Raw genomic sequence first — 15,886 nt, 5'->3', positions numbered from 1 at the left:
CTGGAACACACCCCAAATCTGCTCTAGATACCGCTTATTTGATTAAAGGCCTTTTTTTCAATAATTCAGTTCAGCCTGAACTGGAACTGAAATTAGGTCAATATCTGATTCTCATTTGGCTTGTTTTTTCATTTGTTTTGAATTTTTAAGTTTCTTCCAATTTGATTTTTGGTAATTTTGTAGTAGGCTATAATGCCTGAGACAACATGCTGTAAATCCCAAAACAATCTAAATAGGCTAGTCTACAATCACAATGTCCTACCTAATTAGGCTATTGATTCCCAAAGCTTAAGCTACTAACTGATTGATTGATTTTATTTATTTGAGCTAGGGGATATTATATATCTCTCCTTAGATAGTCTATGTCATATACACAAATAGTGCCAAGTCATTTTGTCAACTGCTTGATAACCAAATGGGAGATATTAACATAATGAAATTTGACATATTTCATAGGATTTTAAGGTCAGAATAAATTTAGATATGATTTAACCTACCCTAATTTAGGTACTTATTGGTTATCCAGTAGGTTACACACTGTTAATGTGGACCTATAGATAGGCCCTACAGGGCTGAAACAACTGAGAAACCTGGGAGATAGTTAGAATATTTATAATTTAGGCTGTATATTTTCAAATTAGGGGGTTAAGTATAGCAGGGCTGTATACAAAACAGGTAAACCTACATATTAACAGAGTATATAACCCCTATCCCAAGTGTGCAATGTATACTCAGAATTGCACAAGGAATTCAAATATGATATCCATTTGTATTGTAAATGAACTTAAATCCTATGCCCTGATATGAAAATATATGCTATGTTTTGGAATGTTATAGCCTATTTGGATTCATTATGCAATTCTAGGCACCCTATGTATTTGTACATTAGGAAGATCTGGGTATATACTCTATTAATATATAGGCTAGGTTTATCACAAGATATTACCTAACCAAAATAGCCTACCAACTAATTATCTATTAAAATATTGCTATAAAGTAGTTTTCCACTGAGCTGAAGCTAATCATCTCCATTTAAAAACAGCAATAAACAGTTATTGTCTAATTTTATAGACCCAAAATCTCAAGTGTATATTGGCCAACAGATAAGGGTAAATGTATCACAGTTTATATAATTGACTTATCAATAAATTTAACATACCACCTGATGCCTTTTTCATGCTCTATATGAATATAATGATAATTTAATGATTTAAGCACTTTTTGACCTAACCTAACTATAAATATTTTTTGCACTGAGAAAATATAGTATTAGCCTATTTTGTTGAAAACAACCAAGAAAATGGTGCTGAAAAAATTTAGTATTATTTTGTCAAAAACAACCAATAGCTAATACTTTCATTGAAAATTCATCATTTTTATGAGCTCAAAAAGTACTTCAATTTGAATTTTTGATATAAGTGGTTATTATATTCTTAATGAGCATAAAAAAAGGCATTAAGTGGTATGTTCACTTTATTGGTAAGTCAATTATATGAACAGTGATAAAATTACCTTGATAAGCACCTTAATTAATTCAAATGGATAGGAAGTCAAATGGATAATTTAATGGATAGCACTATAGAGGCTGAATTAGTGGCCTAGTTTTGGTTCAAATTATACATGATACATATTTCCTCTTCTTTCATTAGTCTCAGAGCTAAGATAGAGTAAACAGTAGGCCTATTGTCATTTTTTTTATGGATATAGAATTCTTGAACTATTTGGGCAAGACGACTATGTTGTATTTGACTATAAAAGCAAATTCATTTATGTAAAAAAATCTATAGGTTAGACTTCACTATGTTGAACTAAGCTGTTTTGACCTGTATACTCCTATCCAACTCCTAATTTAGGCTATGCAATCCTTTTGAATTTTGACTCTTCACAAGGAAGAACCATAGTATGAAAATAATGAGTTAAACTGATTTGAGAGCTAAATTTCAGATCCCTCTCTCTCCCCATGCAACAGGGCCAGACATTGTCCTAGGCTACACACATAAGTTTGGTGATTTTGTAGGTTTCTCAGGTTTTTTTTCCTTGCTCATTTCTCATAAAAAGTTCCCATAAAAATTGGCACTTCTGGCTGTATGAAAAATAGGCTCCTCTGCAATTTCTGTGCTTTTGATTTGCATGACAAGGTGATTCACGTGTAGATATATGTTGTCCTGTGCAACATGAGCTGTGAATAGGGCTGATTGCAATTAGGTTTGTCATTGTTTGGTGATTGGCAGTTATGACAGCAGTGAGGAGGCCTTTAGAATTAAGATTCTCTGAACATTTCATAGCCCAATTTAATCCCAAGAGGCATGGCATCAGCTTATGCCATTCTCTCATAAAAGGTTATTTTCACTGCCTGCAAGCCTCTTAGGCATAGGACATCAATAACATCATCACAATTTCTAAACTTTTCTACACCATAACTTGTAGCTATTCCTTTGGTGATCCCACAATAGGTCACTTTGTAAAGCCTGGCATCACAGTATTTAAATACATTTGGTTCAGTACTACTAATAACTCACTGCAGCACAAAGCCGCCCGAGGCCAACACAGTTACGCACACTCCTGCTGCAACCTAATCTATACAAGGCCTCCCTCTTTACACCCTCCTAGGAAGTTCCCATTTCCTTTAAATCCTTATTTACAACATCCTCTCAACCCAAACAAGGACAACCTGCTTCCCATGTAGCCCCAGATGGTTGGCCAAAAAGGACAATCTTTGGCAATCTGTCATCCCTCATCTGCAGAACATGGCCTAGCCATCTCAACCTTTCTTTCATCATAGTCCTAGAAAGCAGGATTAAACCACATTTTTTGGACAACCTACTGTTTGAAATATGGTCTGCAGATTGATTAATTCACAGAAATAATACTTCACCTAATGGGTTCACACTTTGGATGGCCTCTTGACTAGGAATTTCAAAAATAATTTTGCTGTGTTTCAGAGGGTTATCTAGGTTGGAACAAACCTTAGAAACCACAACAGTGGATTTTTCTTCAGTTTTCAGGATGGGTATGTCCAGGATAGACAGAAAATTTACATCATTAGCTGTTCCTTCCTCTGTGAAGAAGTTTAGAGTAGAGTCCATAGCTGCAGTTTTTAGGCAAGTTTTTGGTAAGCCATTACAGGAATAACTGGTTCTTCACTTGGGGAAATGTTTATGTAAATTGGTATAGTTTCCAACTACTTATTCTCACATAAGCAGAGCTTTTCAAGTACATCTTTTGAATACCTGTATGCCTGATCCTCCACTGTACATGGCACATGTGTGTCACTGAAGACTTGAACCCAAAGTGCAGATTTTGAATCCTTTAATTTGTTATTAGGAAAAAAAACTCGGCAGCATAGCAAGCAATCACTTCATCATTAAGGTGAGAGCAGAAATTTGTTTGCAAAAAATTTAGGATGAGCAAATGCACAAGCTCAACCATTTTTGTAAGGCAGAGCTGCTCAGTAATACTGAACCTTGCAATCCAAATTTTCCTTAACTAAAGTCAAAATTTTAGCTTCAAGAGAAAGCAGCTAGAGTCGTACAGTCAACTGCAAACACTCAGGTTGTTCTTCTGAAGTTGAAGGATATTTACATTATATTGCTTTCTTCACTGGTATATCAATACTTCCATGAAATACTCCCATGATATTTTTATGGATTACTTCAACTACTAAGGGAAGTAAATCCGTGGACAGTTTGATTCCTGCTGAGATTTGGTAGTCCCAAACACTTGGTTCCTTTAAGGAAGAGATGGAAAGTTGTCAATCTAGAATAAATTCTGAATAAGTTTTTGCTCTTATGTTATTTTATTTATCTGTTGTGCTTTGTTTAGTTAGTGTTGGCTCCTCAATGACATAGACAGAATTCCGATTTGATTGTTGGATAATAGGAAGATTGAGCTGGAGAGAAGATTTGTCGCCTTGTATTTGGTTTATACTAATGGAGGCTCTTGACTTGAAGAAAAGTTGTTGTATTTGTGGGAACTGTCAGTGAGTTGACTTCTTATTTCTTATCTATTTAATTTCTGGCGTAGTTGAGTAAAGAAATGTCCAGTGTTATTATTAATTAGTCATTGTAAGTTGTTTCCCAAATAACAGGTCATGGATCCCTTTGGGATATTGTCTTTGTTATTGTTTATTTAATGGAATAAATGGAACTTGGAATCATGGTTGCAACAGTAGCTGTAGCCTAGTAAAGACCAACCACAACCCATAGTAACTAAAAGTTAAAAAACTGGTTTTGAAAAAATCTGCCTAGTGAAAAAATTGCCATCTGATGCTGATTCAGGAATGGTAACTATTATTTCACTTTGCCTTAAAAGTAAAAGTTTATTGCCAAAAGGAATTTCTGGTGATTTTGAAAGCCTGGAACTGCTTGAAAAATGGCATCAGATCCAAACCAAAAGCATACCATTGAAATTAGCATGGATTAAAACTTTATACTGGGAAATTACAGCCTTCTTCCTTGAAGAGCAAGGAAAATCACTTTTTTTGCATGGGACACCACTGATCTGTCTCTTTTTTCAGTCCTAGTGGGTTACCAGAACATCATAGAGATATGCTTAAGGTCTCAATCAAAAGTTATTTCTTATATCTATGAGCTTTTTATAGATTCTGCCATTTGCAAACTTTATGCCATTTCTCAAGGGGCAGGGGACATATTTTTATTAGCTCATATAAAAGATATTGCTTACGTGTACGTTCTTCCTATGAATTTTACTATCTGTAAGTTCCAAATCGCACTGAAAACGGTACTTTTTGCGACAGGCCTCAAGTGGAAAAGCTGGTGCTAGTAGGCTAGCAGAACTTTTAAGAATAATGTAAATTAGGCAAATTAGCTGTGATTACTAAACTGCAATGGATACATGCTAGTATTACATAAAAAAACTAGTTTTTTAACTGAAAGTAAGGAGCAATATTAAAACTTAAAACGAACAGAAATTGCTCCGTATATGAAATGGGTTGTCCCCTTTGCAATCCCTTGCTCTTTACGCTAAAGTTTGACTCTTTGCCACAATTCTACTTTTTAAAACAATTAAAAGCTTTAGCGTAAAGAGCGAGGAGTTGAGGAGGGGACAACCCATTTCATATACGGAGTAATTTCTGTACATTCTTCCTATGAATTCTACTATCTGTAAGTTCTGAACCGCACTGAAAACGGTACTTTTTGTGACAAGCCTCAAGTGGAAAAGCCGCTTTAATAGCTCATTTAAAAGATGTTGCTCATATCTACGATCTTCCTATAAATTCTACCATTTGCATGTTTCAAATTGCTCTAAAAATGTCACTTTTGGTGCTATATCTCAAGTGGAAAAGCTGAGACTATTGGGCTACCAGAACTTTTTAGGGTGATGTGTATTGACTCATTTGACAACTATTGCTCATAGCTACATACTTTTTACCCATTCTACCATCCATAAATGAGGTATAGCACTGAAAACAAATTTTTTGGTGCCACTTCTTAAGTGGAACATTGTAAAAGCTAAAACGGTATTATTGTAATAATTATGGTCCAAAACCCTTGACTGAAGGTTTGCAAGAACACCTCTCATATGTTCCTGCTCTAGGATACCTTAATAAGCTACACAATTAAAATCCTACAAATACCAATATATTAAATTGGATTATTAGAGGCGTAGTTCTGTTAGTTCAGTGTTGGACCTCCAATTAGACTGGACACAATTTTGTCTCTTCTTATGATTACTTTTCAGATAATCCACTGTTATTTTTTTTAATGTGATGCACTCACTTTTTAAAGAATATCCCGAGAAGGCTCACTTTAAAGCTAGTACTCATATCTATGTGCTTTTTATCAATTCTACCATCCATAAGTGCCATAGAGCTCTAAAAATGGCATTAAGTGCTAAACAGCACTAAAATTAAGCCCTTGAAAAAAGGGCACTAAGCCCATGATTGGAGGTTTATAAGAAACCTTCACATATACTCCCCCTCGAAACCCTCTTACTAAGTTTTATAAATCGTCTACTCATCGTAAAAGCAAAGTTTATTGCAAAAACAAAGTCAGCAAAACTAAAAAATATTCAACTAAAAATCTACCAAAAATTAAGCTTGAATGATCAAAAGTTTTGAATTGAACCTTCAAACTTCACCCTACAATGAGACCTGTGTGCTAATTCTAATGGCAGTAATTGAGGGAAAGGGACATCCTTGTCCTCTTAGTTTTTTGCTCATGCTTAGGTTTTGATAAACACCTTTTTGTGGTCATTTCATTGGAAAAGGCACTTCTTTCATTTGAAAAGGATGAGGGAAACAACAGAAAGTGCTGTTTATGGGAATACATTAACAAGTCAAGTTTATTAAAAGCTATAAGGTATAAAAATAAGCTTTAAATGAGTCCTTAAACAGCTCTCTTTTGTTAGGTAGCCTTCTAGTTTCCACTAGTTTGTAGGCGTTTTAAAAAGCCTTGTCTTCATTATGGCTTTTTCCGGTAAAGTCGGCCAAGTAAAAACAGCTTTTTCATCAAAAACAAACGTTCCTAAAAAACATGTGTTGTTTTGTAAAGTATGGATAATAAACTTTTTTTTTTAAACTGATCGTAGCTGAGGTTGTCTGCAGTATTTACTAGAGGTGTCCTATCTCCCCTAGGTCGGTGATGATTAGGAATTATATTAACAAAATAAGTTTTCAACTGAAAGTAAGGAGCAACATTAAAACTTGAAATGAACAGAAATTATTTCGTATAAATAAAAAAGATCATGGTGTTGTTGTTTCTACATTAAACTTTAGTCAAAAGGAGCGAAAATTCATTTAAAAAAAAAACAACAATTTTCTGGGGGAATTAAAGAGGGAAGTCAAAACTTAAAGTAGAGAAAATTATTACTTCACAGCCTATCTAATATATATCAATAAAACTGGTACAAATAAACCAACTAATTCTGTCTCCCTGTGTTTCTAGGATTCTAGAAAACTAGGCATAATTAGTGTAGTAATAAGTGTCTGGCCTCAGATATCTGAAAAAAAAAAACAATTGCAAAATAACCTAAGAAAAATTAAATGCTAGATGGCGCTGGTCATTCTTTTAACGCTACTGCCAGTTTCATCTCATATGTTTTACCCCTCACTCTTTGATTCCAACCCACAAAAAGGCTGAATGTTGGTAGAGCTAAAGTTTCTATATTCAATTCCGAAAAAAATTCCAGCAACAGGGTTTCATAACCCCATTAAAAAAGAAAGTCAGAAAGTGTGGTTTTGAAGGCTTTCGTCCTATTTCTCCTACTCCTATATTCCCAAAACTATATGAAGGATTCCTTGCAGATTAGCTAAAAGAAAACATCCTACCTCTTACTAGCTTGAGGCGATTCGGGATTTCAAATCCACTTCTACCTCCCATTAACTTGTCTCTTTATCGACTTAATTCGGGAAATTTTCGAAAAGCCCAATTACTGGCTAAGTTTAATTTCCGTTGACCTTCAAAAAGTATTTGACCTTGTTAACCGCAATATGTCAGTTGATAAACTTGTCATGGAATGGTTTCCTCGAATGATTTTCTAGACCAGTGGTTCTCAACCGGGGTCCACATGGACCCCTAAGGGTCCATGTAATATTCCTGGGTGTCCACAGGCAAAACACAACAAATTGGGGGTACACAATGATATTTTGGGGGTCCATGAAGAAAACCAACTTAGAACGCTCTTTATTTTAAAAAATTCAATCTACTGTAATTTACATTATTTTGAAAAATATATATTAATGATTCTTTCATTATTTTTTTTTACTTTCTTTTGACTTATATATTCACCCATCAGTCAGTGGCAAGAACAAGCAAAGGTGAAAATCTTTTAACTTCTCACATGAAGTAGGCGGTGAGCTTTGATCTTTATTTTTAAGCAGATATTTCCTTCCCAATGTCCTGTACCTAACTACAGATCTGCAATGACTTATCTATTACCCGTTGGTCAGTGGCAAGGGCAAATATCATAATCTTTCAACATATCTTAGGAAATGATGGTTTCCTGGCATCATATGAAATAAGCAAAATAATTGTAAGGGCCGGAAAACTCCATAATATTGGTGAAACAGTAATTTTACCCGCAGTTTCTGCTATAATTTCGTCAGTTATGAAACAAAATGTAATTGAAATTACTAATTCCATCCCTTTAAGCAACTCTTCTGTGTCACGACACATTGATGAAATTGGGAGGATGTAGAAAACAATTGATAGCTCATTTGCAAGTGAAACAGTTTGCCCTTCAACCTGATGAATCAACTTTAAGATATAATGAGGCCCTTTTATTAGCACATGTTAGATTTAACAATGAAGGACCCAAAGAGGAAATGCTTTTCGCTAGAAGTCTTACGACAGACACAAAAGGTGAAACAATTTTTAATGAAGTTGCTACTTATTTCAAGGAAAACAATATCCCACTTAAAAATATAATTGCTTGTGCTACTGATGGTGCACCATCTATGACAGGCAGATACAAAGGTTTTATTGCACATTAAAAAAAAGACAGTCCTAGAAGTATATTGTATTCACTGTGTGATACACCGTCAACACTTTGTTACAAAGAAAATGAGTGCACGTCTGCATGACGCCCTTTCTGTTGTAGTAAAAGTAGTAAACCATATTAAATCAAATTCCCTCCAAGACCGCCTTTTTCGTGAATTCTGTAAGTAAAATGGAGAAGAGTTTGAGTGGCTTGTATCACATACAGAGGTGAGATGGCTATCAAAGGGGAATTGTCTTAAGCGTTTCATTGCACTTTGGTATTCTATTGTTTCCTTTCTTGCTGACACACAACTTGGAGCAAAACTGCTTGCAAATAAAAATGATGTGTTTTACTTATCAGATATATTTGAAAAACTTAATACACTTAATAAACAGCTCCAAGGAAAGATCTGATATCTAGTAAAAGTGCTATTGCTGCTTTTATAGGAAAACTACAGCTGTATAAGAATAATATCAGGCGTCTTGCATTTGAACAGTTTCCTTGTTTGGCCTGTGCTAGCAGCGATTTGCAAGATGAAGATCTGCTTTATGGTGAATATTTGGTAAATATACATGAAGATATGCAAACTTGGTTTAGCGACCTACTCGGGATGGATATACCGATTTAGGTTTCGATTCCTTTTGGAGTTAATGTTGCCAAAATAGAATTGTCTTTGCAAGAGCCCGTCATCAAATTACAAAGTGATGAAATAACGCTTGCAAAATCCAAAGATGAAAAGTACAATATATGGAAAACAACCGACGTTGCTACAAAGTACCCTTTGCTCTGGGATAAAGCGCAGTTCTACGTTATTGCGTTTCCTATCTTATCTTGTTGAAGCGGGATTTAGTCGTGTTTCTCAGATGTTATCAAAAGCTCGCAATAGACTTGACATTGTAAAAAGGGGCGATCTTTGACTATCATTAACATCGATAGAACCAAATATAAAGAAACTCGTTGAGAAGCATTAACCACAGGGATCTCATTGAATAAACATGCCCTTTCCTTCTTTTTTTAATCACACACTTAATTTCAACTTCTTTTTGTATTCAGTTTACAAAAATAATGTTGGAGTGAATTAAACTACCTGAGGAGACAATCAGGATAAAAATGATAAGATACAATATTTATTTCGAAAAAAAATTCCATCACAAGCCCCGAAAGGCTGATTTCGAATTTTGGAGTCGTAAAAAATAATACAAGCAAGAAAGGATAAAAAAGCCCGAAAACTAAACAACTAGAAAACAAGAATAAAAGAATAAAAAATGCACATTCTGAGATAGCTAATAAAATCTGTGCATGGTCGTTTATCGTTTGGTGACGGCTAACAAATTCCCCATCTTAAAAGCAAAGAAAAGTCGTATTTTAGTCTGAGCACGGTTAGTTTTTTTTCTGCAGAAATTTTCCAGACTCAGTAATCTCGTCGAAAGAAAAGACAAGGGTTTTGAAAGGGAGTCACTGAAAACACTACTAAGAGGAAAAGGGATATCAGAAGGGCTAGCACTTGTTTCTCTTAGTTTCTCAATTCTTCTCTAGATCTCAGATAGAGACTCTGGATGATGGCAGTGAAGAACCTGTTAAGATTATTGGCAGTAACTTCAGGGGATTCAGATAGGTTGAAGACAGGCCGGTCTAGACTCCTGCCACACAACGTCTTACCTCGGAATGCCAATTTTTCGATTTATTTGTAAGGATCTCTTTGGCATTATTCCTATAGTAGGATCGAATAGATTTACATGTTTCTTTTTTAAGTGTTTTTCTTTGTTTATTAGCTTCATCCAGGTTATACCATTTGGGAAAAGATTGAATTCGTTTTCAACTAGCGTTTTTACGGTTGTTTAGTGGGCGTTTGTCACTAAAGCACTAAACAAATTTTCACTTTTATTGCTAAAACAAATTCGATAGTTATCATTTAGCTTTCTCTGGAAAGCCGTGATTTTTTTTATTGAGATTCCATAAATTATAAGTGTCGGACAAATCTTTGGTATTCAGCCACAGTCCAAAAGAAAGAAGGTCATAATTTTGAAGTGTGTGGCAAGTGCCATACGTTATTGAGAAAGAATGCTTAAAATTTGAAGAGAGGGACAAGAGGAGGGAAAGATGATAAATCCCATCCAATAGGGTAAAGCTGAGGGGGGACTGTGAAAATGATTTATATTAGTCAAAATGAAAATACTTCCTATAGTTGTTGGTAGTTAACTATTTGCTTAACTTGAAGAGGGGAGCAAATGGAAACGACAATAAGGTTATTGGTGTCACCAACTAAAAAAAGTCCAGGATTTGGATACTTAGAAATAAAAATTCAGCGCTGGTCTACAATTTCTGGATAAATTCAACTTTTGTATCAATGTATTTTTGTATTTTAGTTTGACGAGTGATAGAAAATTGCCATGGCAATAATATTATTCAGACGGTGAAGTATTTTTGGCCTGACATTTAGCCATAGTATTGTGTAATACCCAGAAAGACAAGGGATTGTGATAGTTTTGGGGTGAATAACAAGTGGTCGATCTGAAGGACAGAGTTTAATTAACTCTGAATAATTTGAGAGACGAAGGGCCCCTGGGTTATGGGACTACTTCTGCAACAATTATAAAATCAGTTTGACTTAATTTTGGTATCACCTCAAGTTGAGTAAAAATGTCAAAATCAAGACGCTCAGCATTAGTAAGTAAAAATTTAGGAAATTTCAAGTGATTTGGGAAACGTGATGGTCGATGAGTTTCAGTAATTCTTGGGTAGGATTTCAATTTTGGGCTATGGGACTGATCAGAAAAGTTCAACTGGTTTCTAGTTCACAGTAAGGGATATTACGATCTATTACAGGACGATTTTCAAACGGAAGAAGTATCAAACCAGAGTCGTATTGATAAGGTAGCCACGGGGATAAAATGAATGGTACGGGGTAGGGTTTCCCGAGGATATGGCAATATGTCAAGTTTGGAGGGTTCTTGATTAGGGAAAAAGGGGGATGGGAAGGCAAGATGGTATTTGGAAAGTGAAGTATAATGATGAGTGTCTGGGAGGATATTGGCCGGGTTTGTTTGGCACATGCCGGATGGAGGCTAGAACCAGTTGGTGAATTCTTGTATGCTCAGGGAGGAAGTGAGGTGAAATTCCTGGGGTATACTTCTCAGTATTGTGTAGGCAGGGGTAAGATCGTGGTCAAACGGAGACCATGGAGGTATGGGTAAGATTGGAGGTCGTAGCAGTAGTAGTAGTACTAGCAGTTGCAGTGAGAGTTGCAAGTAATCACAGTTTCGGTGATGAGTTGTTGCACTTGCTGTCACAAGTTGTCACACTCGTAATCGGAAGCAGTTACAGTTACAAAGAGTCACAGTTGCAAGTAGCTGAAGTAGTGCTCGAGCTGTACTTGCATTCGCAGTCATATGTAGTTGTAGTTGCATTTGTAGTGTGTCGCCCTCACAAGAAGTCATAGCCGCAAGTATTCGCAGTCTTAAGTAGACCCAGCACCAAGTTGTCATAGTTACAAATTTTGAACTTTGCTACAGTACTGCTGATTAATTTGGGTAAAGTGGCTGTTTAAGAATGTTAAAAGTGAGGAGCAAATAAAAAGAGCAATGGGCCACTAGAAATAAGCCTTTTTGCTCCTGACTTTCTTAAGATCAAATGCATGTTGGAGGTTAGTGAAGAGATGGCACAGCTTTTAGCCGAATCCAAAATATATTTTCTAAAATTTAATGCACTGTTAAAATTCGGTTAACGTTCTATCGCTCGGGTTGGAAACCCGCTTGAAAATCTTTGATGGCAAAGGGTAACCCTGCTCTGATCTTCTAGAGTATTATACGGATGAGGATTTGGGTAGTCTGGTTTTGGTTGATATGGTGGTAGTTGTCGTATATCACACTTTTGCTCCACGCTAGACTAATGAGAAACCCAAAGTCCTACAACATTTCCATTGAAAGCATTATGGTAACGCTACCTTATGCTAAAGACATTGGGAAGCCTTACTTTATACCAAAGATGCAGGGAAAGGTTATTCTATTTGACACTCGCTGTTTCCAACGCAGATAAATTTACTTGGACTTACCTATGAGTTTGGGGACTTCCCCCTTACAATATAGGTGCAATAAACTGCTTGAGATACTTATTAATTTTTTGAATAGACAAGGAAATATCAAAACGGGTATTTAGCCAAAGGATTTTCAGATCGTTCAGCTTGCAACAGTGAATCTTTTTGTTTGTTCTTAAGTAACAACATAATATTTAACTTTACCGCTTATTTGTGTTGCTAACTTATGTGCCAGTTGACTAAGGACTTCCGAGTGGGCCAATTTAGTATAACTGTGAAAGAAAGAGAATAATTGGTTTGAAAGAAAAAAGTGTGCTTATTTAGCCTAGGTGGTCAATAAGATTGTCCACAGTAAAATAGAGCTTATGGACCTGGCGAGTCAGTGTGGCTGTAACATCCCCTGAGAGTATGGGTACCGTGTAAGGCTCATAGATTACAAACTTGGGGAAAACTACTCTCTTCTCGTCACAAATCTGGATGTCTCTTATTCGATCAGCACCCATGTCCTGAGGCCTAACACGATCGGCAGAACGAGTAGACATAGGGGCTAACTGCCATAACTCATCCTTTGCCTTAATCAGCATATCGGCTTCAAAATTCTGTACTGCCTTTGCCACTAATTCATCATACTTGTTAAATCGCAAGACGAAGGCCAAAACAGGGCTATAAACCAAGTGTTTCTTCACACTGCTCATTTCTTTTTCGGAATGAAATTGTCTCTAACGCAGTAAGCAAGGTCATTGGGTGGTCTAATTCAGATGCAAAATCACAGAGCGTAGTCCAATCAGAGCGGCCAGGAATAGAGCAAATAGTCATCAGAGAATACAAAATCACCCAGGAACAACGGAAGTCTAAGGTCCTCCTCACCCATTCCGTGCAATTTACGGGTAACTGAATATCGGCGAATACAATACGGCACTTCCGGGGGGTTTCTTCCCCTCTTCTCCCTGTTCCGAGTAAAAAATCAGCACTTTGATGATATGAAAACAAAGATGGTGCTTTATGAGTTTGTCAATATTAATGGCGCGCCAGTGTACTCGAGAAAAAAGATGGGGCTAGTAGAAACACCCAGAGAGAAAGACTTATTCTAGGGATTGGAGAAGATCTCTCAAATTAATTTAACTGTAAATCTATCTTTAAAGGGTAGAGATCAATGTGAAAATAACCTCAAAGTAATGCTATAGCTTTATCCCATTAACAACAAACAAGTAAATTCAGCTACAATAACTCTCGGATTTCTGAAATCTAAAACCCAAGTTTCTTAATACTGAAACATTTTAATAAAAAAAGGTGTATTTTAACCATATACGTTGCTTTCACATGAAAACTAAACCCAAAGTTCCTCAAACGATAAAACATTATTAACAAAATCAGATGTATTACAATCATGTATGTCTATATTTGTCAAAAGTGAAATCCAAGTTTCTTAAATGCTCAAAATTTTTTTTTTATAAAATAAGATGTATTTTAACCGTGTGTATTCATATCTGTGAAAACTAAAAACCAAGTTTCTTAAATGGTCAAATAATTTTAATAAAATAGGATTTATTTCAATCATCTGCGTTTTTTAGACCAAAACTAGAACCCATAGTTTGTTAAATGATCAAATATTATTAATAAAATCCGTCTAGTCTAACCACGTGTGTTCATATTTCTGAAAACTAAAACCCAAGTTTCTTAAATGATGAATTATTCTTAATAAAATCAGATGTATTTAAACCGTATGCGTTGCTTTTTATGAAAACTAAGACCTTAGTTTCTTAAATAATTCATATTTTTGATAAAATAGGATGTATTTTAACCGTTTGCATTTTTTAAAATGAAAAGCAAAACCCAAATTCTGTTTAATTATCAATATTATTAATACAATCTGATGTATTTTGACCCCGCGCCTTCTTATTTCTGAAAACTAAAACCCATGGGATAAAATGATAAAATATTCCTAATAAAACCAGATGATTTTAACCACCGGCGCTTTTTTTTTAGGAAAACAAAAATTTCCACATTTTTGTAGATAGGAGCTTGAAACGTCTACAGCATGGTTCTCTGATACGCTGAATGTGATGATGTGATTTTCGTTAAGATTCTATGACTTTTAGGGGGCGTTTCCCCCTATTTTCTAAAATAAGGCAAATTTTCTCAGGCTCCTAACTTTTGATGGGTAAGATTAAATTTGATTAGACTTATATATTTGAAATCATCATAAAAATCCAATTCCTTTGATGTATCTATTAGTATCAAAATTCCGTTTTTTAGAGTTTCGTTTACTATTGAGTGGGGTCGCTCCTTTGACATGGAAAGTTTGTAACTTGCAGCCCCTCACCCGGGGACTTTGGGGGATTAAGCCGTCCACAAAGACATAGCTATTAGGTTTTTTGACTAAGATGAAGCGCCCCTTTCATGGAAATTCTCTTCCCTTATGATAAATTCATCCATGGAAAGATCTCCCCACATAACCCCTCCCCCCGACCCACCCCCGACCCAAAGTAAAAAAGTACCTCTGAAAACGTCTTTACACTTCATAATAACCTTTACTATATGTTACCAATGGCCAAAGTTTGTAACTTGCACCCCCTCCCCCGGAGACTATGGGGGATTGAGTCGTCCCCAAAGACATAGTTATTAGGTTTTTCGACTAAGCTGAACAGAATGGCTATCTCAAAATTTTGACCCGGTGACTTTGGGAAAAAATGTGCGTGGGAGGGGACCTAGGTGCCCTCCAATATTTTTTGGTCACTTAAAAAACGCACTATAACTTTTGATCTCCTTCAGAATGACCCCTCTTGCGACTTTCTAGGACCGCTGGGTCGATACAATCACCCCTGGGAAAAATTTAAAAAAGCAAGCAAACAAATAAACTTGCATCCGTCATCTGTCTCAAAATGAGACAAGAATGAAGAGCTTGAAACTTCTTCAGTAGGTATCTCTGATACGTTGAATCTGATAGTGTGATTTTTGTTAGGATTCTATGACTTAGGGGGCGTTTTCCCCTATTTTCCAAAATAAGTCAAATTTTCTCAGGCTCGTAACTTTTCATGGGTAAGACTTAACTTGATGAAACATATATATTTAAAAGTTTTTTTAGAGTTTTGGTCACTATTGAGCCGGTTCGGTCCTTATTATAGTTCGTTACTACGAACTGTTTGATATTTTATCATTTGAGAAACTTTTGGTTTAGTTTTTATGTGAAAGCAACGCATACTGCTAAAATATATCTTTTTTTATCAAAAGTATTTCAGCATTTAAGAAGCTTTGGCTTTAGATTTCAGGAATAAGAAAACACACGATTAAAATATATCTGATTTTATTGAAAATATTTGATCATTTAAGAAACTTGCGTTTTAGCTTGTTATCGTTTAGGATGTATTTTTATGTTGTAAGAATTATTTATCTGTTTTGTATTAAGTAAGAATT

At 35.5% G+C, this 15,886-nt stretch overlaps 1 protein-coding gene across 1 annotated transcript in view; it reads left to right on the top strand.

The window, feature by feature from the left end:
- The window catches only part of LOC136027548 (uncharacterized), an 84,341-nt gene continuing 68,455 nt past the window's right edge, over positions 1-15,886 (top strand). Inside the window, exon 1 of the mRNA XM_065704907.1 lies at positions 1-96. The gene's annotated coding sequence lies outside the window, so the exon portion shown is untranslated. The remainder of the gene's footprint in view (positions 97-15,886) is intronic.

Source organism: Artemia franciscana, chromosome 5 (genome assembly GCF_032884065.1).
Source record: "Artemia franciscana chromosome 5, ASM3288406v1, whole genome shotgun sequence".
NCBI classification, from domain to species: Eukaryota; Metazoa; Arthropoda; class Branchiopoda; order Anostraca; family Artemiidae; genus Artemia; species Artemia franciscana.
This window is presented reverse-complemented; position numbering and strand designations above follow the sequence as displayed.